Here is a 27,871-nt window from a genome sequence, read left to right as displayed (position 1 = left end):
CTCTTTTATCAATTGTCAGCCCTTTACCTCTTTCCACACGAGGTTTAGTAGGGGGTAAAGGTCACAGGGCCCTTAGCATGGGGGTGAAAAGTCCCTGAAGCTAGCAAGAGCGAACAGACGTACCTCCACTTTGGAAGATGAGAGTGAACTGATAAGGGTGGGCCGGGGTGATGGCCTACCTATGGAAATTCATTACTGCCAACGTTAGCCTCTTGACACAGGTAATATATAGCAGTGCAATGATTGGCAGGAAATCTAGACAATACATTATAAATTAGGTAGTTCCAGGTGAATGTAAATATCACTTAGGCTTCTCCCTTCCCTCCTTATATGTATATTTATTACAAAAATAGATTATACGGCATATTTCAAGGGGAAATAAACAGCGAAAATTAGCGAACGAGTGCACGTGAGGTGTTGTCAGGTGATAATTAGCCAATTCCAGGTGTATGGCACTCACACTTACCTTATTTCTTTCTTGTATATATTATTTGGTATAAGAATAGGGCATAGGGCTTATTTCAATGGATGAAATCAGTGAAAAATTCCAGGGAAGATTTACTTAGCGTAGCACGGCCGGGCAGGCGAGAGGATAGGGTAATGGAGGGGGGGTAGGGAGGGGAGTCAAGAACGGGGAGAAATGGCTAAATTGTCAACAATGGATGGGAGTACAGATGAGATTAAGAGTGCTGACTAGTGTTGGACATTGGCAGTACTGATAGATGATACAAGCCCCCACTTGGAAGCCCGGGTGAATTCAAAATAACACAGAATCACAAAAGCGACACTCCACGGTATGATCCCTTGCTCCCAAGCATCACGAAAGTGACGCCCCGTGGATAAGGGGTTAATTGATTCAGCAGTTAGGGAAGATGAATGTGAGTCTGAACTGACAGAGTGTTATTATTTAAGGCCAAATAATGTGTTAATGAGAAGATGGAGACCTCCTAGTGTTGCTCATGATAACGAGTGGGAGACTGTACATCAGGTGGTGGTTCCAAGACCCTTTAGGCAAAAAATTATGTCCATTGCTCATGACTACTTTAGCAGGTCACTTATGGGTGAGGAAGACTCTCTTCAGCATCTGGCATCATTTTTACTGGCCTGGAATCCGTCGAGATGTCTCCCAGTTCTGTAGGTCATGTCACACCTGTCAGCTAGTCGGTAAGAGCAATAAGCCCATCCCTGTGGCTCCTTTGATTCCTCTACCTGTGTTTGAGGCCCCCATTCACTAGAGTCCTTGTGGACATTGTTGGCCCCTTGCCTAAGACCTCTTCAGGCCACCAGTACATCCTCACAATGTTAGACATGGCCACTTGATATCCTGAAACAATTCCCTTGAGAAATATTTCAGCTAAATTGGTTGTAAAGGAGATGCTAACCTTCTTTACCCGTTTTGGTCTCCCTAAAGAAGTGCAGTCGGATCAAGGCAGCAATTTTAATTCCAAACTGTTCAGACAAACCCTTAAGGAGTTAGGAATCTCACAGATCACTTCCTCAGCATATCCTCAGAGTCAAGGTGCATTAGAGAGGTTTCACCAAACTTTGAAAAGTATGCTCAGAAAACTATGTGTTGATGAAAAGGAATGGGACAAGTGTTTGCCTTTCCTACTTTTTGCAACCAGAGAGGCACCGAGCGAATCCTTGGGCTACTCTCCATTTCAGTTAATCTTTGGCCATGAAGTAAGAGGTCCTCTTAAACTCTTCAAAGAACAATGGGTCAAAGATGATGACCAAATTAACTTGCTAGACTATGTGTCAAAATTTATAGAAAGACTGGCCTACAGTATGGAAGTAGCCAGGGCACACTTGGAGTCCTCTCAGGAGAAGATGAAGAGGTGGTATGACTACTCTAAGAAAGTTAGGCACAGAGTGTTTCACCCAGGCAATCAAATTCTTGTCTTGCTTCCCATTCATGGTCAACCTCTGCAGGCAAGTTTTGCAGGCCCTTATCTAGTGGAAAAGAGGGTAGGTGAAGTAAATTATGTCATTTTAACCCCAGACTGGAGGAAGGAACGAAGATTGTGCCATATAAATATGTTGAAGGAGTACGACAGGAGAGACGTGGATCCCCCTAGTGCTGCATGCGTGGTGTTGGCTCCCGAGTTGGCGGAAGACGAGGGCTGCCCTTTGACTTTGGACCAGATGACCAGTTGGAGAGAAAACCAGAAAGCTTGGAGTACACTGACTGATAAACTCTCCCACTTGACTGCAGAGCGGTGTGCTGAGCTTGTTGCCCTTCTCAGGAAGTTCCCTGATGTCTTCCGGGACACCCCAGGATGGACAGAAGTGGCACAGCACGATGTGGATGTTGGAGATGCCAGCCCTGTAAAGCAGCCCCCTACTGGGCTAGTCCTCAGAAGCAGACAATCATTCGAGAGGAGCTGAACTACATGTTGCAGCAGGGGTTAATCGAGTCCTGTCAAAGTGAGTGGCGCTCCCCGGTCATAGTGGTTCCAAAACCCAATGGGTCACATCGTTTTTGTATTGATTATCATAACGTCAACTCCCTTACCAAGACTGATACTTACCCACTTCCTAGAGCAGATGATTGTGTGGACGCAATAGGCAGTGCTAAGTTTATCACAAAATTAGATTTAATGAAGGAATATTGGCAAGTCCCACTCACAGAAAAGTCCCAAGAAATTTCCTGTTTTGTGGTTGGTGGCTGGACTTATAAATGTAAGGTCATGCCCTATGGTATGAAGAATGCTCCTGCCACCTTCCAAAGGCTGATGAATTATCTCACCAAGGATGGTGAGAACTGTGTTACTTACATTGACGATGTTGTTATTTTTAGCAACACCTGGGAACAACACTTGAGCCAACTAGATGCCTTGCTTCAGAGACTGTCCTCTGCTAATTTAGTGCTTAATTTAGCTAAATGTGAATTTGTGAGGGCTCGAGTGCAGTATCCAGGTTATGTGGTCGGTTTAGGCCAAGTGAGTCCACCTGATGTTAAAGTTTAGGCCATAGTCAGTTCCCCCCGACCCAAAAATAAGAGAGAGTTGCAACGATTCTTGGGTTTGGTAGGGTACTACAGACGTTTTGTCCTGAACTTCTCTGATCTTGTAGCTACCCTCATTGACTTGTTAAGAAAAGGAGTCAAGTATGAGTGAAAGCCAGAATGTGAGGAAGCCTATTCTAAAGTCAAAGCCATCCTATCAAGTTACCCAGTGCTTTAAGCTCCCAATTTTGATAAACCCTTTAAATTAGCTGTTGATGCCAGTGGCCTAGGGGCCGGCGCAGTTTTGCTTCAGGATAATGATGAAGGCTTTGAGATGCCTGTGTGCTATTTTAGCAAAAACTTCAAAAAGGCCCATAGAAATTATTCAGCTATTGAGATAGAACTCCTTGCACTCATACTTGCCCTTTAACACTTCACTGTACATGTTGGTCCAGGGTCAGGTGATGTTGTAGTGTACACTGATCACCACCCTCTGAAATTTTTGTCCCGATTTAAGGACAAAAATCTTAGATTGACCCGCTGGACCCTATTTTTGCAAGCATACTCCCTTGATGTAAGACATGTTAAAGGTGTTAGTAATGTTTTAGCAGATTACCTGTCCAGATCTTGATTGCACAGTATCCAGAAATTTCCCCTTAGGAAATTTCTTCTCTCAGGAAGGGAGGTGTCACTGGCGTAGTTACCCCAGTAGCGAATGGGTGAAATAGAAGATAAGATGATAATGAAAGGAGAGACAGAAGCAAGCCGTTAACAACATAAATCATTTTTCTTATCAGTTTTGCTGCCTGTAAAGGATGACCCTAGTCCCCAGCTGTGTTTACTTAGTGGTCAACTGGACTGATAACACACCAGATGTTTTTTTCTCCAGTTACCCAGAAAGTTCCTCTTGTCCTTGAACTGTGGGTGTGACATAATGTGGGAGGAGCAAAGTAGGGATGTTTGCCGATTAGAAGCCTAAATGGCGCTTTCGTCACGTTCTTGATGGCATGCAATTGGTTCTGTGTGGAGTGTATGAGGCCCTCATTGGTAGCAGGTGCCTCTATTGTTTCTGTATAGACAGAGATTATTTTTAAGACAGCCTAGGGGTTAATTAGCTGAGAAAGGCGGAGTAAGTCTCCTTTATAAGCTCCAGCAAAATGTGAAGAGACATATTTTGTCTTTTTTTGTACACACATCCCTGTACACATTTTGTCTCATTTTGTACACACATCCCTGTACATATTTTGTCATTTGAACACATTTCGTTTAAATTTACTGTCACGTTACACTTTTGTCACAATGTGTTGCACTTTTCCCCAACACTACTCAATACGTGACTTTGATTACAAAACACACTGTTTGTGTAGCATTTCCCATTTTTGGTTCACTCCTCCATTTACACTAGTGTGTGATTTATATCTGGATTTAACCTTCGAAGTCTCCACGTTTCCTCGAGCTTTGTGAGTACTTAGCTTCCACTGAGTGTATTCTGGTTAGGTAAGAAATAACTTGTTTTATATTTGCATCCTGAGGCCTATATGAATCCTCCCTTTTGTAAAAATGAACCCTGGTCTCTTATTTGGTTGTGTATGTAATAGTGTACAGTAAAGTTAAGTTAGTTTTCTTGCAAACTTTATCTTATCCCTTTTGGTGTATAATTAAGGGTTAAGAGTGCACCATAATATACCCGCATAACAATATATATATATATATATATATATATATATATATATATATATATATATATATATATATATATATATATATATATATATATATATATATATATATATATATATATATATATATATATATATATATATATATATATATATATATTTTATGTGTCCGACTCTGGGCATAGGCTTCACAGCCTGCTATCAAGGCCCAGCAGTCCCCATACATACCATACACCTCTACATGTCACCACTTCGGCGCTAACACCCACCGTCCATATTGAATACATGCTAGGGCCGTCTCATACAGGACTGGTGTGTGTGTATATATATATATATATATATATATATATATATATATATATATATATATATATATATATATATATATATATATATATATATATATATATATTTATATATATATATATATGTCTATAATGTGTCTATATCTATCTATATCTATCTATCTATGTCAATCTATATACACCTATCTATCTATCTATCTATCTATCTATATATGTCTATATCTGTGTCTATATCTATCTATATCTATCTATCTATATCTATCTATATACACCTAACTATCTATCTATCTATCTATATATATATATATATATATATATATATATATATATGTATATATATATGTCTATATCTATCTATCTATCTATCTATATATATATATATATATATATATATATATATATATATATATATATATATATATATATATATATTGCATGGAAAAAGGAAATTAAGTTCAGAATCCAGTAAGATTATTCCCTTCAAGAAAAAATACAAATAATGTAACAGAGCCAATTCAAGATCTTTTCATTTCGAGACGCCTAAGCACATTGCATTTGAAAGACTGGAGATCATACACAGTAGGAAATACAGGTAGAGGAAGATAGTTCCAGGTTTAAACTGTTGCATACATGAAGACTGGGAATAACCGTTAACTCCTGCATTAGAGAGTTGGACAGAATAGGGATGAGAGTTTGTTGCTAGACGGGCACGTCACCGTAGTGGTGGAGGGATGCAAGCTGACAGTTCAAAGGAGCAGTTCCCATTGAAGTATCGATAGAAAAAAAGATAATGATGCAACAGTGCGGCGAAGGGACAAAGATTGAAGGTAGGGAGCAGTAGGAGGAGAAGTGTTGATGGGAAGAGAAGCTTTTGATTTTACCATGTTGAAAAGAATTGTATTTGGAGAGTCTCCCCACACGTGAAACTTGTACTCCACAGGGGGGCGAATAAAATCTTTGTATAAAGTCAACAACTCTGCAGGGGTAAAGAAGGCACGGAGTCGGAAGCAGATTTTACAGGTGATGTAACATCATCTTTCCAAGATAAATCCTGAGAGAATGAATCCCCAAGGATGTTTAAAGATAATCCAGGATTGAGTTTGACGAGTTGAAAGATGTAAGACCAAATTTTTTGATGCACTAAAAGCAACAAGATTACATTTACACCAATCAGAGATATAAGACATGTCTGTCACTTGGTGCATATATATATATATATATATATATATATATATATATATATATATATATATATATATATATATATATATATATATAATGTGCAAAATAACCAGAGTAGAAATGAAAAGAGCGACAGTGAGTACTTTCGTATTGTTATGAAGGGGGGTTTGCCAGTTAGGTTTTTTTTTTTTTTTTTTTTTTTAATGTGTCCGACTCTGGCCACAGGCTTCACAGCCTGCTATCAAGGCCCAGCAGTCCTCCTACATACCATACACCTCTACATGTCACAACTTCGGCGTTAACACCCACCGACCATATTGAATACATGCTAGGGCTGTCTCATACAGGACTGGTGTATTTGTAGCCGAGATCTTTCGAGACGTTTCTGGTACCGTAAGTTTCGGTACGAGTCAGAGTTGCCAGTTTGCCTGCTGTTTGTGAGCATAGTTATTTCGTAAGTTATGCATTAATTTAATGTGCTTTTTCTCAGTAATGTTTTATTTAAGTGATTGCTTGTTAAATTATGTAATTTAAGTTCGTATGGTTAATGATTTAGAGTGTTATGTAATGTAAGACAACTCTAGCATGCTTTGATGTCTCGTAGTTGGTAACTGTTGTTGATAGGGGCTGATGCAAGACAGTATGTCCTAGAATGTTGGAGAAGTTGACGTTTCTAGAACAATGCAAGCTTATATAAGGATGGGGAAGAGCTTTGTTAGAGAGTCAGTTTGGAGTTTAGTCGGGTTTCAGGTCAGTTTGTGTCAGTGAAGATTGTATATTTTTGGTATTTGTGAAAACAGTGGCAAACGGTGACGAGTTATTGAAGTTTGTATATCATTGGAACTTGAGAAGACAGTGAAGTGTATTAAGTGTAATTACTGTCAGTGAAGATTATTCTCAGTACTTGTGTAATAAGTGAAGTGTTAGCAAGCATTAAGTGTACTAACTGTGAAGTGTTGTTAAACATTAAGTGTAACTGCAATCTATAAAGTTTGTATAGCTCCAGTGCTTGTGAGAACAGTGAAGTTGGAAAGAATTAAGTGGAATTATTTGGAAAATAAAGACAGTGAACTTTAAGGAGCCCGTGTTTATTTTCGCCTCAGCTGATCTTGTGTACTGCACACCTGAAGGCTGACCATAAGAACAACTCACTGGGCAACGTCCTTCCTGTACAGTACTACTGCTGTTGGAGCCTGTGGCAGTGTGGGGACTGGGACGTAACAGTATATTACATCTTCAGAGTGATACAGAAACGTAAAGGCGAGAGGTCTGTTATACACACCCAGAGCAGGGAGTGGCACACAGAACAAGGGATGATCAGAACTAAAACTGATCGATACACAGAACAATAGGCACCTGACTATTCCTTAGGGATGCACCTGACAGAAGGGATAAATACTGCAGCTTAACTTATGCACACCATCGGCAGGGAGTGGCACACAGAACAAAGGATGATTTGAATTAAAAACTTAGCGATGCACAGGACAATAGGTACAGTACCTGATTTTATACCTCAGGGATGCACCTGACCAGAGAGGTAAATACTGCTGCTTTACTTATGCATACCTGCAGCAAGGAGTGGCACATAGAACAAAGGATGACCTGAATTAATTTTGAGCGATGCAGAGAACAATAGGTACCTGACTTTGTTCCTTAGGGATGCACCTGACAAAAGGGGGTAAATACTGCTGATTAGCTTAAGACCTACTGTAGAGGATTAATGCTAGGTGTGTCCCACACAGGTGTGACTGAACTACCAGGAGATGACAAGGAACAATCAGGTGTTAGTCAGGGGGATACTGTTTTAAAATTATTTCAGTTAACTTATCACACTTAAAATGACCATAGCTCATGTTTACATTCTTTTCATATGTGCCAGAAATTAGACGAGATTCCATCACATTTCTTTCACCAAAGCTTTTTGATCTTGCTAGAGTCTCAGAGCCTACCCAATCAATATGATCACTGGATGCTTTGTGATGAAATAAACCACTGCCCTGTTGGGCTGTCCTTACACTGTATTTATGTTGTGAGATCCTAGTTTCCAAATCTTTTCCTGACTGTTCTATGTAAAATTTGTTACAGATTTTACACGAGATTTTGTAAAGAACGCCTGAATTACTATATGGGCAGTTCTTGATGAGGGTGTTTTCAATGGTGTTCTCATATTTAAATACCACTTGTACATTAAGTTTCTTCAGTATGTGAACAAGAAAATTTATATATATATATATATATATATATATATATATATATATATATATATATATATATATATGGTGCGGGTGACAGAGCACTCAACTCCCACTCCATGTGGAGCCAGCTCGAACCCTGCTCAAGCAGCGCTGCCTGCGTTGGCGAGGTGAGCTCTCCTCTGTCAAGTGTAGCTGTCAACTGTAGCTCATGCCACTATCACACGGGACCCCCTGGATGTACAAATTTGCCATGGACATCCAATATTGCTGCTGCGGAAGTGTCGTCGATAGCCAAGTTCTGGTTAACAAGAGGCACCAGTTCACATTGAAAAGGCATATACTCATGAACTTAGCACAGCAGCAAGGAAGGCAACAAACCATATTTTTGGTCCAAGGAAGCAGAAACTTCTATAGCGTTTGCCACAGTTGTGTCTGTCTGGCATGCGTCGTCTGCTTATGAGTTGGGACAAGTTACATTGGCTGTGGCCAGCCAAGTGGGATGAACTCGATAAAGAAGGAGGCTTCAGCGAAGCACACCTTGTGATAGGTAATGCTAATTTTGGATGTTTATTCTGTTCTGCCACTGGCGCTTGTTTTACACATGTGTCCTCGTGTGATAATGACTTCAATGCACACTGTATTGGAAGATCTGCAAGCGTTAGAAGTTCAGCTGAGTAAACATTAGCCAGCCCGTCCCCTCATGCCTATGCCTAACTCCAACCTCGGTGATGCTTAGTAGTGTGTCGGCACTCCTCAGGGGCTGCCAGGATCAGTATGTTGGCCCCCTTAGGTTATGACACCAGATTAAGGACTTATGTATTTTTCAGCTGCTGGCTGCAATGTACATATAAACCAAAAATTATTATTACTATTACACACACACACACACATACACACACACACACACACTATACAAAGGCTGCCACCAAACACTGGTCTAAGGTACCTCCTCCCGACACTGAGGGCTGTACTATAAAAACTAAACGCCAGTATTGCCGAATGTGAGCGTCTGATGTTCCTATGTTTCATACCATAAATAAATTTGTTGTTCACGCAAGACGTTCGTCTGCTGGTTATGGCGTAAAATAGTATTAGAATGTGACAGGAGGATAAATGCCACAAGAAACCTCTTTCGTGTAACAAACTTATGTATTCATAACTATGGTAGCTGATTTTTCTATTTATAAACACTGAATAATTCGGGAATAAAATTTTCCTTAGCATGCTAAAGTATACGAGATATCCAGAGCTGTTCAGAAAATTTTACAAGACTAAGCGTTTCTGTAGCGAATACAATTAAACAAAATTTGCCGTGTGGTGGAGTGGCAACATGGTGCACAGCAAATCGAGTTAACAATAAATTGTGCCCAGAAATTAATTTCAGAGTACCTGTGGAAATTCTCAGTTGATTTTTGAAACGACAGCAGCATCAGAGTTTGTGTGTTAGCCAGCTCAGTGTTGTAGCTATCACATTTGAGAGGAAGCCTGTAAGGTCCTGCCTCAGTATAGATGAATGTGACACTGGAACTGGAGAGTAAATAAATGATTGCTTTTTTTTTTTTTTCTTTCAAATAATGGGGTGCTTCTTGAAGTACATCACTGTCATGGGGGGACGTGAATTTAAGAATTAATTGCTGGACATTAATCGAAGGTAAACACAAAGAACTGGACTTCTGAAAATCAAGTAGTAAGTTTTACTTTATGCCGGCTTACTTCGCCAATTTTCTAAGGACGAGAATTTATAAACTTTCTCAACAGTACACAGCAGAGACTAATTGTTCACAAGTGCTGGTTGTTTGTACTGTTAGCCTCTTGAGAAAGTGACTACCCCTGACAATCAATAACTAATACTAATAATAATGGACAGGTTCTTGCCGGTGCTTAACTCCTGGCTGGCACAAGGGATTTAAGTTTAAATATGGAAGAATTGACTTAAATACCAGTTGTGAATAATGTAAAGAGTTTGTGCAAACTAGGAGCAGCAAGCTAAAGTAAGTTTAATGTGGAGAAATAAAACACGAGTTTAAATTACATTAAGCTCAAAGAAATGAACTGTAAATTTATTGATTACAATAAAATAAATTTATGTTACATGAATCACAAAATGAATTCAAAAGGAGAATTCACGGTCACGAGGGGGACTCGCGAATTGAAATAACAAAGGAATACACTCACTCACTCATTGAAAAGCTAATCAGACTTAAGCCTAGAAAAATGAACGGAATTACTGGTCAGTGGAGGGAACGAAGCTGAAACTACGAAAGACTGGGCATCTGTGTGTTAAACACCAAGCACTGCTAATCTCTGCTAAGCTCACTTCGCCGATCACCGTCTAGGTGGAGATCCAGGAAATCGCTGTACAACGGAGACGCTGCTCTCTACGCTGGGCACAAGCGATCCTCCTCTCGAGGTGGTCCAAAACTAAGTTCAAGCTGGGAAGGGGGGTAAGAGATGGCCATGTTCTCCGGAAGTAGGCTTGGCCTAACTTCAATGGTCAACGGGAAGAGGGCGAACGATATACACACGCAATAAAATCACTCAGTGAAGGCACTGATGTCGTGCGTAAGAATGGTCACCTATCGAAGTGCATACAAGGACGGTTGAACAGAGTGATACCCAGTGGGAATTCCACTTGAGTTCGTGGTTTTCTCACCAAAGTACAATGTGACGAATTTGTATAAATACACAATCACGCGAATTCGTGACAATCACATGCAGTTCAAGTGTATTCAGTAGTTGATTCATGTAGCAGCTGCAGTGGTCGCTAAAGTAATGAAAGTCACAGTGCTTAGCTGGGTACAGTACAGCTTTTCCCTCCATATCGAGGCTAAATAAATATACAGCTTATAAGCAGACCGTTTGTGCAATATTATGTTACATGGCAGAAATTACAGATATCAGAGTTAGGTCAGTGTTGGTAAATGGTTAATTAGGGGTGTATTTATCACCACCTTCAGCGGTCCTTTACACCTAGGTTAAAGAATAGGTAAAAAAAAATCATTAGGACTAACAGATAAATGCAGTCACATAAGTTCCTTATTGAATTTGGCAATTCGTTTTTGTACCAAAATAAATTGAATTAGTTAAGATAAAATTAGGCAAAGTTACTAGTTAAGATAAAGTTAGGCAAAGTTACTAGATAAGAGTGAATTGGTTGGTTAGGATGAAGACTGAAATATTTACCTATTTCAGCCAAACACTCAGTTTTGAGCATAGGTCTTTGGGCTTTAATACTATCTATCTATCTATCTATTGTCAGACGCCTCAATCCCGTTTGGGGTGGCCACAAACAAATCGCCTCCAAGTCGCCCAGTCCCCCGCCATTTCACTCCCCTGCTCCCAACTCACACCCCCCTCTCTCATATACCTCTCCACCCCATCCCTCCATCTCATCTTCGGCCTCCACCTCCCTCTTCCCCCTTCCACCTCACTCACACTCTCTTCGTCAGTCTTTCACCCTCCATCCTCTCCACATGGCCAAACCACCTCAGTGTGTTCCACATAACGCTTCCTATCACATCCACATCCACACCACAATGCTCCTTTATATCCTCATTCGTCTGCCTGTCTCTCCATGTGACTCCACAGGCTCCTCTTAAATAACTCATTTCCACTGCTCTCACTCTTGACTTGTGTCCTTCCAACAACGTCCAAGCTTCACTTCCATACGTTAGAGTTGGTATCACAATACTGTCATGTAGTAACTTTTTCACTTTCATGCTCACTTCCCTGTTTCTTATCACTGCTTTCAAAGAACCAGCAACCTTTCTTCCCTGCTGTACCCTTTCAAGCATTTCACCCTCCAAACCTCCATCCTTACTCATCACACTACCCAATTACTTAAACGTACTCACATTTTCCAAGTCCTCACCATCCAACCTCGCTGTACATTCACTGACTTCACCTCTCTCAGAGACCATCACTTTACTCTTCCCTACATTCACCTTTATATTCCGTTTCTTACACACTCTCCCGAACTCATCCACCAAGCCTTGCAGCTCCCCTTCGTCTTCACTCAACAACACAGTATCATCTGCAAACAACAGTACAGGGAGTTTCCAAACACTATCCTCTCTCACCAGGGCCACTCCAACATTCACTACCCTACCTTGTACCTCTTTTATTACCCCATCCATGTACAGATTGAACAACCATGGAGACATGACACATCCCTGTTTCAACCCAACTTTCAAAGAGAAAAATTCACTTAGTTCACCATCCACACGAACTGCAGCCTTCGCACCATCATACATACTCTTCACAGCATTCAACAACTTCCCATCTACTCCATATATTCTTAACACTTTCCACAATCCTTGTCTATCCACCCTGTCATATGTTTTCTCCAAATCCATGAAAGCCGCATACAACTTCTTTCCCTTTTCTAGAAACTTTTCCACTAAAGATCTGAGAGTGAATATCTGATCTACACAACCTCTTCCCTTCCTAAAGCCTCCCTGTTCTTCTCCAACTAATTTCTCTGTTCTTTCTCTAACTCTGTCAATAAGTATCCTATCATACACTTTTCCTATTTTACTAAGAAGACAAATGCCCATATGATTACCACACACTTCTTTTTCCCCTTTTCCTTTGTACAAGGGAATAATTATGCCTGACTTCCAATCCTCCGGGACTCTACCTTCCTCCCAGGCCAATCTGCACATCTTCCACATCCATTCTACTATATCTCTCCCCTATGCTTCAGCATTTCACCACACACTCCATCAATTCCTGGGGCTTTCCCCGATTTAACTTTCTTCATTGCTTCCACAACCTCTATCCTATTGATTTCTTCCTGTCTTCTCACCTCCCTCCCTCTCCCAGCCATTCCCCAGCCACTTATACTCGCATTACTTCTATCCTCTATGTTCAACAATTCCTTAAAGTGTTCTCTCCATCTGCTCACTTTTTCTCCCTTCTCCACTAGTAATCTACCATTTTTATCTTTCACTCCCTTGCTAACTTCGCTTCCACCCTGTCTTACTCTTTTCACCTCTTTCCAGAACATTTTCTTACAGTCCCTCCACTTTACACTCAAATTCCTTCCAAATTCCTCATCCACTCTCTTCTTACTCTCTCTTACTAATCTTTTCACCTCTCTCTTTCTCTCCACATATAACTCTCTCTTCCGCCTGTCAACTTCTTCCATGCCCCTATTTCTCATCCATTCATTGTATGCTTTCTTCTTTTGTGTCACAGCCTGTCTCACCTCTTCAGTCCACCACGCTCTTCCTTGCATCCCCCTCCGTCTTCTCTTCCTTCCACACACCACATCACAAGCTGCACATATTTCTTCTGTAAATATCCTACACACACCTTCCACGTCTCCCATCTGCTCCAATTCATATTTGCCTAATCGTTCCTCCACTTCTCTCTTATACTCTGCCTTTTTCTCATCCTCTTGTAACCTTTCCACTCTCCTTGCAACTACTCCTTCCTCTCGTCTTTCCCTTCTTCTATTCCTCCATCTTACTTGAATCCTAATTCTGGCCACCACCAAGTAGTGGTCAGAAAGTCCACTCCTCCAACCTCTATAAGCTCTTGCATCCATTACACATCTTCACATCCTTTCATCCACACACACATAATCAATCATTGCCTTCCTTTCATTCAGTTCACCACCCACCCTTCTCATCACTCGCCATGTATACCTGTGGATCATTTTATGCCTGAAGAGGGTATTGGCTATCAAACAACCCCCTCCCAGCACAAATGTCCACTAACGCATTCCCATTCTCATCTATCTCAGCAGGCACACCCCACTCACCAACTATTCCATCCACCTTCACATTCCCAACTTTACCATTCATATAACACTCTCTCATTCCTTCCAAACTTTTCCATGCACACTTCCACATTTATCCAGAACTCTTCTCTCACTCTTCTAGCACGATCTTGCGTTGGTGCATTCACACATACAATCGCCCACATTTGTATTCCAACTTTCAACTTTACCCACACAATCCTTGACCCAACTGATCCATACTCTCATATATTCTCCTTCCATCTGTTACTCACAACAATACATACTCCTTCTTTTCCCCTCTCATTCTCACCTACTCCTGCACATATACCCCATCCATACTCCCATTCTCTCACACTTTCTCCTCTCCATTTTACAAAATACAAAATTTGTTAATAAAACAATGCAGAATATTTCAGATCCTGAGGCATCTTTATCCCAAGAGATTTTCTTAACTGCAAGTAGCTGCAGGCCCCAGGAAATGGCCTGTACCATGCTTATGTAGTACAAAAGATATTTTTTGATGAAAAATGACAGTTATTGTAATGGAGTAGATGGGTGTAGAATAGGCAGGGAATATTGATACGGGTGAAAGGGTTATATAAAAGCAAGAAGAAGCAGTTAGGCAGTGCCTGTGACAAAAAGAAATAATGATATAAATATTTAGTGAAGGAGAACAACTTCAAGAATTTTAATAGTTGAGGAGAAAGCTAGGAAAACAGAACTGTAAGCAGTTTTATAATGTATAAAACAGACCTGGATTATAGAAGTGGAATTATTTCTGGGAAAAGAGGTAAGATTTATCTAGCAGACTGGGATAGAAAAAGAAAACTGTACTGTATCAACTTAAATCACTGCACACTGTTTGAAGGGAAACGTAATAATGAAGAATGTGATTACAAGAGTAGTATTATTGAGCTAAAATGGAAATTTGCTTGTAATAACCAAGACAGGGAAAGTGGCAATATAATGAGGAAGAAACTTTAGCCAAGTACATAGAAACTGAATGTACAACTGTGACAGTACATACATCTGATAACCTATATTTTCCATGTTCTGCTGGTTATGACTGGCTGACAGATGTGGAAAGAAATTCCTGGAAAAAAAAAAATGAAGGAGTGTTTGCCAATCCCTTCTGTGTTGGTGCTGCAGTGAATGTCACCATTCAACCAGCTTGTACATAAACAAAGCAGCCTGCATGCTAAAAATAATTCTGTAATAACTATGTATTTACATCTTGCAATACATATTAAGAACATAATGATGCACAGCTACATGAGAAGAGGTGCACATGTCTGGATATACTGCAGTGCAGTACCTGATTGTATAGCTGGCAGGAAACATATCATGGAAGTCTATGAAGTATGCAGTAGCTAATACATTCACTTTGCTTGGATATATTCCACTCTAGATATCTTTCATAATCATTTCCTGCAAAGAATGGCAAAGGAGGGTAAATTATAGTACATGCTCAACCTATACACTACGGTACCGTAACTTGCTCATGCATGCGTCCTTTTTATGCATTCTACCGTAATTTTTTTTTTTTACCAACTCTAGCGCATAAATTCATATTTTCCACACGAAAAAAACAGCTTAGAATGGGTTTGCGAAGTGTCTGGATTTTTCAACAAAATAAACATTTAAAATTTGCGCGCTATTAGAACTCATGCAGCGCATTCTCGCCCAGTCTACCGACTATCGCGGCATTCAATCTCCTGAACTGGGTTTCGCCAAGGCTGGCTGTCCAGATTTTTTATAGTAAGGATGACTGACGCTCAGGAACGTCTGACGACTGAACGTCGCCGTTGGACCGCCTAAACTCTGGGGTTTTATAGTACGGCCCTTAAGGTGAGGAAGCTGTCACTCTTGCACGACTGCCATTATGTGTAAAAGAAATGCTCGGATCCAAACCCTTAAGGACTACACCTGTTTGGAGGGCTTTACAGGTAGTTATATGGTTATTGTCCATCGTGGCAATGGTTTCCTTGCCTCTCCTTTCGATTGCAACTTAGTGTTGAGTCGCCTGAGCATGTAATAAATAGAGGGAGTTGATGGTGGAATTATTTAGACACATACCATCTGTTATTATTTTTTTATTATTATTATTATTATTATTTTTTTTTTTTTTTATGCGAGGAAGAAGGAACCAAAGGCCATGAGCCCGCAGTAACAGTTCCCTCCAAGAGAAAAACAAAATACAATATAGAGCCAAATTCAAGATCCGATCATTTTGAGATGCCTGGACACACTGCGTTTGAAAGACTGGAGATCATAGGCAGCAGGAAATACAGACAGAGGGAGACAGTTCCAGAGCTGACCTGTTGCATAAATGAAAGACTGGGAGTAACGGTTAACTCTTGCATTAGAGAGCTGGACAGAAAAAGGATGAGAGTTTGCTGCCAGACGAGTGCTACGCGCCCGTCGTAGAGGTGGAGGAATGCAAGCAGACAGTTCAGAGGAGCAGTGACCATTAAAGTAGCGATAGAAAAGAGATAAAGATGCAACAGTGCGGCGAAGAGACAGAGGTTGAAGGGAGTCAGTAAGAGGAGGAGAGTTAATGAGACGAAAAGCCTTTGACTCCACCCTATTGAGAAGAGCTGTATGAGGGGAGCCTCCCCACACATGAGAGTTGTACTCCACACAGGGGCGGATAAAACCCCTGTATAGAGTCAACAATTGCGCAGGGGTAAAGAAAGAGCGGAGTCGGCTTAGCACACCCAATCTCTTGGAAGCAGATTTTACAAGAGATGTAATATGTTCTTTCCAAGATAAGTCCCGAGTAAATGAAACCCCAAGCATGTTCAAGGATGATGCAGGATTAACCTGAATATTATTAAACATTAGTGGGTATACCTGTGGAAGATTTTGTCGGGTTGATAGGTGTAAGAACTGAGTCTTAGATGCATTAAAGACAACCATATTATTTTTACCCCAGTCAGAGATACGAGCCAAGTCAGACATTAGGTGTGCCATAGCCTCATCCCTTGTTTGTTGAAGTAACTGTTGAGATGGGCGTTGCGGGAACCGAATGGAAAGGTGAAGGGTGGAGTCATCAGGGTATGAGTGGATATGGTTAGATGTACAGCTTAGAAGATCATTGATGAATAAAAGGAAGAGAGTTGGTGATAGGACAGAGCCCTGAGGAACACCACTGTTGATAGATCTAGGAGAAGAACGATGGCCGTCTACAACAGCGGCTATAGAACGACCAGAAAGGAAGCTAGCGATGAAGGCACAGATAGAAGGATAGAAACCGTAGGAGGGCAGTTTGGAAATTAAAGATTTATGCCAGACTCGATCGAAAGCCTTTGAGATGTCAAGCGCCATGGCAAAGCTTTCGCCAAAGTCCCGAAAGGAGGATGACCAGGAGTCTGAAAGGTAGGTGAGAAGATCGCCAGTGGAGCGTCCCTGACGGAACCCATACTGACGATCGGAAAGAAGGTTGTGATAAGAAAGATGCCTTAAAATTTTTCGATTAAGAATTGACTCGAAAACTTTTGAAATACAGGACGTTAAAGCAATTGGACGATAGTTGGAGGGTTGGGAGTGGTCACCCTTCTTTGGGACTGGCTGAATGAGAGCAAACTTCCAGCAAGAAGGAAAGGTACAAGTTGACAGACAAAGACGAAAGAGTTTGCCTAGGCAGGGTGTAAGCACAGAAGCACAGTTCTTGAGAACAACAGGAGGGACCCCATCAGGCCCATATGCCTTGTTAGTACTGAGGCCAGTGATGGCAGAAAATACTACTACTACTACTACTACTATTACTACTACTACTGCTACTATTACTACTGCTACTACTACTACTACTACTACTACTACTATTACTACTATTATTATTATTATTATTATTATTATTATTGTTGTTGATATTAATATTATTATTATTATTTCATCCTTGTCTCATTTAATGCTAGTAAAACTAAATATATACAATTTACTAATAGATTCGAATATTACCTTCAGTGCTACTAATATTCCCATCTCCAAAAGTATTGAAATTCTCGGTGTCTCACTTAACAATGCCGTCAGCTGGACCTCTCATGTAAGATCACTTGCTAAAACTGCCTCAAAGAAACTTGGATTATTGTACAGAGTCAGTAATTTCTTCACTTGCGAGCAGTTAGCTATAATTTTATAAGTCATGTGCGCTCTCAGCTTGCATATTGCTCACCCTTGTGGAATGGATGTGGAGAGGTTGCATTAAAACCACTAGACAAAATTCAGAACAAAGTTGTTGGAATTATTAATAACCCTACCTCCCCTACAAGTAAGAAGGAATGTTGCCTCCCTTGCATTATTTTACTGATATTTTTATGGCAAATGCTCAGACGAAGTTGCTTCAATTGTGCCACCTCTCCATGCCTTCCCTCGTGCTACACGGGCATCTGGCAGCGCTCATGACTGGAATGTCATTCAGCCATATTGCAGAACTTCTGCCTATCAGAATTCTTTTATTCCCTGAACTGCATCTCCCTGGAACTCGCTTCCCCAGAGTTGTTTCCTCCAAAACTTCAACCCACCGCAGTTCAAGTCTAACTGTTACAGATATTTTATGAACAGAGGACACCAGTAATCTGGTGTATGGATTTTTTTTTCATTCATTTGTTTTTCCTTCCTCTGTTCTGTTATTTAAAAAAAAAAAAAAAATCCATCCATCCATCATTCAATTTTACATTGCCCCATGAGGAACGTTGGAGTCCGGGGCTAGGCAGTTGGTCCTGACTTTTAAGATGAGAGTGACCAGCCTCACTTATCCCTGAGTGGCATTAAGTGAGCAGTAAACCCCATCCACGCCTTGGATAAAAACCTCCACCGGCTTGATCCGACTGGAACGCAATAATTACCCGCTAAACCACCAGGCGCCAAAATTTGGTTATATGGTTACCACCCAGCATAGTAAATGGTTTCCTGGTGTACAGGAGACCATTTGGCTTGTCACTCAGTGTACAGTAGAGTCACCCACAGGCAGAAGAAAGGAAACAATGAAGGAAAGAAAGACAGAAGAGGCAATGTAAAGTCACCCGTAGGCAGAAGGACGAGGAAAGAAAGAAGGAAAGAAAGACAGAAGAGGATGGAAGGAAAGAAGGATGGAGGAGAGGAAAGGGCAGACACCTGAGAGCAGCACTACATGAAGTGCGTGGACGGTGAGCGCCCCCACCTACCACAAAGTATTATTGTTATTATGATGATGATGATGATGACGATGATGATTACTCTTATTATTATTATTATTATTATTATTATTATTATTGTTATTATTATTATTACTCTCTCTCTCTCTCTCTCTCTCTCTCTCTCTCTCTCTCTCTCTCTCTCTCTCTCTCTCTCTCTCTCACTCACTTACACTGAGTCTGACGCTAAAGGAATGTATTCAGAAGCAATCCTTTATGAAAGTCTTAAGGACATGGCAAAAAGGGAGAGGAAGGCTTTTCATACAAGTAGCTAAGTGGTTAATTGGTTTCGTTACCTACTGTATGTGGTGTTGTGGTGGCTGTGGTTAATGGTAGTGGAAATAGTAGTAGTAGGTGTAGTAGTAGCAGTAGCAGTAGTAGTAGTAGTAGTAGTAGTAGTAGCAGCAGCAGCAGCAGCACCAGCACCAGCAGCAGCAGCAGCAGCAGTAGTAGTAGTAGTAGTAGTAGTAGTAGTAGTAGTAGTAGTAGTAGAAATTATCAAGAAAGGATCCAACATGTGGACCATGGTCGATTCACCCTCCTTGTGTTCACAACATCAGGTGGGATGGGTCCAGAAGCGGTGAGATTCTACTCGAGACTGGCAGAGGTTTTTTCTGAGAAGACAAGTCAACCGCAAACTTCTATTATGGCCTGGATGAGATGTCGACTGTCATTCTCCCTCGTGAGGTCTGCTCAGCTATGTCTCAGGCGCACAAGATCATCAGCCCTCAGGCCTGTCTCTCTGGTGGGTATGTATTACGAAGCTACAGTGGTCGAGAGTCGCATAGACCAGCGACTCCAATAGTTTAATGTCTTTATTTACACTGTAATATCAATAAATATAAAATAAAATAATAATAGTAATAGTAGATGGTTGGTAACCACAGCCGTTGGCGTGCTTGGGGCCAACGGATTGTACAGTAATATGAGGGTTAGTGTTAAGCTTCACATTACAACTCCAAATGGTGAACTATATTAAGAAGGTTGGTTTTGATCTTCACAATATAATTCACCAATGGAGGGAGGTGATTTAGATAAAAAAAGTAGTAGTAGTAGTAAGTACCGGTAGTAGTAGTAGTAATAGTAGTTGTGATGGTGGTGGCGGCGGTTGTAGTACTCTTACTGTGAGTGAAAGTAGTAGTAGTAGTTGCAGCAGTTGTAGCTGTAGTAGCAGTTGCAGTTGTGAGTAATGACTGTAATTCTCATATTGCTAATGGCAGCAGTAATGCTAGTGGTAGTGGTTATAATGGTAGTAGCACCAGTGGTGGCAGTGATGGTGGTAGATTATTAGTGGTGGCAGTGGCATTGATAGTAATGGGTGTAGTGAAAGTAGTTGTGGTAGTAGTGATTGTGGTTGTGGGAGTATGGTAGTAGTGATTGTGGTTGTGGGAGTATGGTAGTAGTGATTGTGGTTGTGGGAGTATGGTAGTAGTGATTGTGGTTGTGAGAGTATGGTAGTAGTGATTGTGGTTGTGGGAGTATCGGTAGCTGTGTGTGTGTGTATATATATATATATATATATATATATATATATATATATATATATATATATATGCCCTACATAACGTTATTTCCACAAGTATGTCATATATGTGAATCTCTAACAGACATTATTACTGTGAAGGTTAATAAATTTGCTTACTAAATCTCTCTCTCTCTCTCTCTCTCTCTCTCTCTCTCTCTCTCTCTCTCTCTCTCTCTCTCTCTCTCTCTCTCTCTCCGTATATGTTTTAGAAATAATATCACACCGGACTGCATGGAGTTTACCAGCGAGGGAATAACGTCTATAGATCTGTGTCAAAGTTTGTAATGGTAGCTCGAACTGACTGTGGATCGTGGGTCGAGATGGTATAGAAGAATTCTGTAAGGAGGAGTGCATGAAAAATGATTCGCTATCTCCCCCTCCTTCTTTCGGTGTTTTGATAGTCGATGTGATGTATGTACTGTATGTGTGGATGTGCATGCCTATCATTTGGAGTCAGGATTCCAGGGGTTTAAATGGTTAGTGAATGAGAGTGTGGCCCGCTAAATTAGGCTCTTTGAACCCTGCCTCACTCATCCGTCAGTGAGAAGAGGTCTGGACGACGACGACGACGACGACGACTATGATGATGATCTATCTATCTATCTATAGCCCGACGCCCCAATCCCGCAAAGGGTGGCCGCAGACAAAACGCCTCCAAGCCGCTCTGTCACCCACCATTTGACTACCCTCCCCCAACCTACTCCCCCCTCCCTCATATACCTCTCAACTCCATCCCTCCACCTCATCCTCGGTCTACCCCTCCCTCTCCCTCCCTCTACCTCACCTACATACACCCTCTTAGTCAGTCTTTCATTTTCCATTCTCTCTACATGTCCAAACCACCTCAGTGTATTTCTCTTAACCTTCTCAACCACATCCAAATCCACCCCACAACGTTCCTTCACTTCTTCATTCGTCAACCTGTCCCTCCACATGTTCCTCTCAAGTAACTCATTTCCACTACTCTCACTCTTGACTTGTTCCCCTCTTGCAAGGCCCACGCCTCGCTTCCACACATCAGGGTAGGGATCACAATACTATCATGCAGTGACTTCTTAACTTCCACACTCACCTCCCTATTTCTCATCATTGCTTTCAGTGAACCAACAACCTTCCTTCCCTGCTGTACCCTTTCACGCACTTCATCTCCCAACGTTCCATCCTTACTCATCACACTACCCAAATACTTGAATACACTCACATTCTCCATATCCTCACCATCCAACTTCACGGTACATTCTGTGACTTCATTCCTCTCAAACACCATAACTTTACTCTTGTTTACATTAACTTTCAGATTCCTCTTCCTACACACTGTCCCAAATTCATTCACCAAACCTTGCAACTCCCATTCATCTTCACTTAACAATACTGTATCATCAGCAAACAACAACACCGGAATCTTCCAAATCTCACTCTCATTCATTAGAGCCACCCCCACATCCACTGCCCTACCTTGCACCTCCTTTACAACCCCATCCATGTATATAATAAACAGCCATGGAGACATCACACAACCCTGTTTTAGTCCCACACTGAGATCAAAGAACTCACTCAGCTCACCATCCACACGCACCGTATCCCTAGCTCCTTCGTACATACTCTTCACAGCACACAACAATTTCCCCTCCATTCCATATATTCTTAATGCCTTCCATATACCTTGCCCATCTATTCTGTCATAAGCTTTCTCCAAGTCCATGAAGGCAGCATACACTTTCTTTCCCTTCTCTAGATACTTCTCCACTGAACATCTTAGAACAAATATCTGATCTACACACCCTTTTTGCTTCCTAAATCCCCCTTGTTCTTCTCTAACTAGCTCCTCTGTCATATGCCTAACCCTATCAATGAGTATTCTATCATATATTTTTCCAGTCACACTAAGAAGGCAAATACCCCTATGGTTACCACATACTTCTCTCTCCCCTTTTCCTTTGCATAAAGGAACAATTATACCTGATTTCCAGTCCTCTGGAACCCTTCCCTCTTCCCAAGCCAATCTACACAAGCTCCATATCCGCTCCACAACAGTCTCACTCCCATACCTCAGCATTTCACCACACACTTCATCAATTCCTGGGGCCTTTTCCATCTTGATCTTCTTCATTGCTTCCACTACTTCCTCCCTGCTGATCTCTTCCTCCCTCCTCTCATTTCTTCTCCCAGCCATTCCCCAACCACTTACAGTCGCACTGCTCTCACTCTCTACATTCAACAAATCCTCAAAGTGCTCCTTCCATCTCCTCAATTTCTCTTTTCTCCACCAACAATCTATTATTCCTATCTTTCACTCCCTTATTATTACCCCTTTCACACTGCCTTACTTTCTTTACCTCCTTCCAAAACAATTTCTTACTCTCCCTCCATTTCACACTCAAATTCCTCCCAAATTCTTCATCCACTTTCTTCTTACTCTCCTTCATCAGTCTCTTCAACTCCTTTCTCCTGCTCACATATACCTCTCTCTTCTCTCTCTCATCTTCTCCCCTACCTCTACTCACTAGCCATTCACTATATGCCTTCTTCTTTTGTTCCATAGCTCGTTTCACCTCATCATTCCACCATACTGTCCCTTGCACACCCTTGTATCTCCTCCTCACTCCACAGACCACCTCACACGCTGCACCTATCTCTTCCGTAAATATCTTATATACGTCTTCCACCCCTTCCATCTGCTCTAACTCATACCTTCCCAATCTTACTTCCATTATGCTCTTATACTCTGCCATTTTCTCACTATCTTGTAACTTCTCCACTCTTCTCACAGGAGCTGTTTCCTCCTGTCTTTCCCTACGTCTCTTCAACCATTTTCTTTGCAGCTTTACCTTGGCTATCACTAAGTGATGGTCCGAGACTCCATTCCCCCACCCTTTCCACACTCTTGCATCCAACACTTGTCTTCTCATTTGCTCATCCACACACACGTAGTCTATCATTGCCTTTCGTTCAACAAGTTCACCATCCATCCTCCTCATTACTCTCCATATATACCGGTGGATCATCTTATGTCGAAAATAGGTGTTAGTTACTGCCAACCCCTTACCAGCACAAATGTCCACCAAAGCACTACCATTCCCGTCTACTTCAGCTGGCACACCCCACTGACCAACCACTCCATCCACTCGTCCATTCCTAACTTTGCCATTCATGTCTCCAGTCAAAAGCACTCTCTCACTCCTCTCAGATTTGTCCATACATGCTTCTACATTCACCTAAAACTCACCTTTCACACTTGCCACTTGGTCGTCTGTCGGCACATATGCACATAAAATCGCCCACGCTTGTATACCTACTTTCAACCTCACCCATACAATCCTTGCACCCACTGCTCCATACTCTTTTGTATTCTCCTTCCACTTCTTACATATTATCAGACATACTCCCTCTCTTGCCCTCTCATGCTCATTAACTCTCGCACATATACCTAAACCTTATTCCCACTCTCTCACCCTTTCACCTTGTCATTTAGTTTCAGTCAATCCACATATATCCACTCTTGCTTCCTCAAGCACCTGAACAATCTCTCTCTCTTTCACTTCATCATTCACTCCTCTCACATTCCATGTCCCCACCTTCAGAATGTCCTTTGTCCGTTCCTTAGTCGTCAACATACGGTCCGTTCTGGTCTGAGGCACTTTATTTGCTAGTTTAGTTAGTTCTTTTTACGGGATGAGGCACTAACCCAACACCAACCCTTTTAGTCGCCTCGTACGACAAGCAGGGATACTGGGGCAGTATTCTTGAAACCCCCTTACCCCCCGGGGGTAATATTGATGATGATGATTCTAATGATGACGGTGATGATGATAGCAAGAATAAAACAAAGCACACTGTAACTCTTCAGTGAGAACAGCGACGCCAAACCCAAAATCTGACCTTAACCTGTGACCTTGACCTCTTATCTGCACTAAAATCGAATCTCCTTTTAATCCCTCTCGCACACGATATACAAGCTGGTCCATATATATCGCTCCACTTCCACTCCGCCGGCAGAGTTCTCGTGTGTTGAGGGTACGGCTCAGGCAGCGTTATCAGTATCTAACCTGTATCATATATCCATTTCCTACTGTCACTGTCACACCCACGCCCATACCAGCCGATTGAGCCTTCCGCGCAAGACATAAGCTATTGCCAGGTGAGCTTCCAGTGGAGAATAATTAACGTACTATCCTGGATGTGCAAAGTTCCATACAAATCTGTTCAAGCATATTTTGCTAAAAATGACACATATATAAAACAGTATTCTCTGTATAAAAGTCTTTCTGTTCACATTATACTGAGTTTTGCCATGGCTGATGATATCCAATAGGTCTTGTTTGGATTGATAGTTTGAGAAGTAGATAAATAGGTAGGTAGACAGACAGAGGTCTTGTTCAGGGGGACATGAACAGATATATATAGAGAGAGATAGAGAGTGCTAGATAAATAGACAGATATATAGACTGATTGATATTCAGAAAGACAGAGGTCTTATTTAGACAGACAAATATATAAATAGCTAGACAGATAAACAGAGGTATTATTTAGACAGAGATAGACAGACAAAGGTCTTCTTTAGACAGATATAATATATAAAGGTCTTGTTTTGATCCACTGAAAGATAGGTAGATAGACAGATCGATAAACAGACTGATGGACAGACACAGGTTTCCTTTAGATGGACACAGGTAGATAGATAGATAGATAGACAGCTAAACAGATACAGGTCCTACTTTAATACGTGTGTGTGGACGTACCATAAAAATGATCATAAACAAAAACAAAAAAAAACAGACTGCACATACATAGGCCTCAATCCATGGCGATTTCTCGTGTGTTGCGAGGACGGCGCAGTGAGCGTTACCAAAGTCTATCCTGGACCACTTATGCTTTTCTAAGTCCCACTGCCACACCCACGCCCACGCCAGAATAATGAGCCGCGTGTGACAGTCCCCGAGAAGTGGTTCTTTTTGCACTAGGTCATGTATGGATGAATAATCCCTTTCAGCTCAGTTGATGGCCAGGCACAGGCCGTCGTCCGATGAAAGGGTTGAATTTTACTAGTAATCAAGGAGAATCATTCCTTACTTACATATTTGGAGTCCAGACGACTGTGTTGATATCTAAGAGTATACGAACTGAACGTTAACTTAACTTAGATTTTCGTCCTTTTGTAGCTTATTTCTCTTAACTCAGGAAAAGATAATGCTATGGCCCTGCTTCCTCTCCACAACACTTATCTCCTACAAGGAGTCTATGTTTTTACCCGCGTTGGTTTGCTTGTCTGTTTGTCTATTAGCAGGATTACTCAAAAAGTTATGAATGGATTTTGCTGAAAATTTTTCAAGGGGTGGGGTATGGCCAAAGGAACAATCCATTAGATCTGGGTGGTGTTCCGTACCATCATCCGGTCCAGGAATATTTTGAAGGATTCTTTACCAGTGCGGGATAGTGGCAATTTCAACATTTTTGCTTCTAACTCGATAATACCAACAATGCTTCCATATAAATTACAAGATAACATCTCCGCCTTGGCTGAGGTTTGCAGTCTCGAAAGATTCGGATTGCTATTGTTCATAACTAGTATCATGTACTTGTGTTATGTTATTATTACAACTCTGCATTCCAGAAGGAGAGATGGCAATTTTAGGCTATGTTATTGTAAAACGAGTACAGTCGAGTAAGGTAGATTGAAAAAAATCATGAGAGAGAGAGAGAGAGAGAAATTGTTTCACTGTGTGTGTGTGTGTGTGTGTGTGTGTGTGTGTGTGTGTGTGTGTGTGTGTGACGGAACTGGGCCACTCCCATACCTTGAATGCCCGGTACTAAGTCGTGGCTGCATGAAACTCAGTGAGTCTTAGATGTGAGGCAGGAATGAGTCTCCTTGGTTTCTAGTCAATTTCAAACCTCGAATTTGACTACACGACCATCAAAGTGAGCTGAAAAGGGTTAGGAGGCCATGTCAGAAGAAAATAAGTCAGCTATTGTGGAAGCCTTCTTATTTAAAAAAAAATAATAATCAAAAGCTCTCAGGTAGCAAGAATAAAGCAAAATAAAGGTATTCTGCTCACCTTTTTAGGCTCGTGTTCTCATCGGTTATGGAAGGTCCCTAGCAAGGTAAAGAGAATGAAAGGTAGTTTCATGGGGGGGTGAGGGGGAGCTAAAATACGTCTCGGTCTGCGCATGACGTCATAGTTAATACAGACTGCAGTTCATCCTGCTCAACACACGCCAGTCACACACACACCTGCCTGTGAATAGGTACTCCGTTTTCTGTTTTTAGGGGTGGCTATGGCAATACAGATAATTTTGTGAACATGCCAACAATTTGTATAGTTCGTGGATGCAAATCCATTCATGTGAAAGGTGACAAGAGAATACATTTTCATGCACTGCCGAAAGATGAAGAACTTAGAAAAAATGGATTGAATTATGTGACACAAAGAAAAATCGGTCATCTGGTTTTATATGCAGCCGTCATTTTGAGAGTACTGCCTTTGAACGCAACCTTAAGTATGAATTGCTTGGTTTACCAGTGCCTCCTGGACAAAGGAAATTCAAGAAAGGAGCAGTGCCTACTCTTTAACTACCGAGTTTAACAAGTTCCATTACTGTGTGAGTGTGTTGAGTAGCGACTTGTATGAACATTCATAATACAAAAGCATACCATACGTACAGATGGTTTTCTGTCAAGCTCCCGTTTTCTTCCACCACCCCCACCTCTCTCTCTCTCTCTCTCTCTCTCTCTCTCTCTCTCTCTCTCTCTCTTATTAACTTTGACGTCACAGAATCTGCGCGGCTCGGGGGTGCTGTACTTACCTCTCAGTATACTCTTCTCTTTACCTTGGTCCCTAGCACGTATTCCTTGGCGATTTATTTTTGGACTCCGCTGGTTAATATCATTTTGTACCGATACCTTAGTTATACAGGATATGGCGATATTAAAATGATTTAAACTACGCAGAAGAATAAATTAATCTACTGTATAAATAGTAGCGGTGCCAAGGTAGACCAACCCCTCCCCCGGCAGTCATTTTAGTGTTGATGTATAAACACAACAGGATATCTAGTCAAAGATGTGGCATATCAGATTTGGAGTAAATAGGGTGAAAATTGACGATTTTATGACCATTTGA

The 27,871-nt window shown here is 41.3% G+C and overlaps 1 protein-coding gene across 1 annotated transcript in view; it reads right to left on the bottom strand.

Moving 5' to 3' along the window:
* The window catches only part of LOC145393796 (protein APCDD1-like), a 204,839-nt gene that overhangs the window by 11,678 nt on the left and 165,290 nt on the right, over nucleotides 1-27,871 (bottom strand). The gene's annotated exons all lie outside the window — the stretch shown is intronic.

Source organism: Coenobita brevimanus, chromosome 25 (assembly GCF_032717465.1).
Source record: "Coenobita brevimanus isolate Jiangsu-jjx chromosome 25, ASM3271746v2, whole genome shotgun sequence".
Classification (NCBI taxonomy): Eukaryota; Metazoa; Arthropoda; class Malacostraca; order Decapoda; family Coenobitidae; genus Coenobita; species Coenobita brevimanus.
The sequence above is the reverse complement of the archived record's forward strand: the minus strand, read 5'-3'. Positions and strand labels throughout refer to the sequence as shown.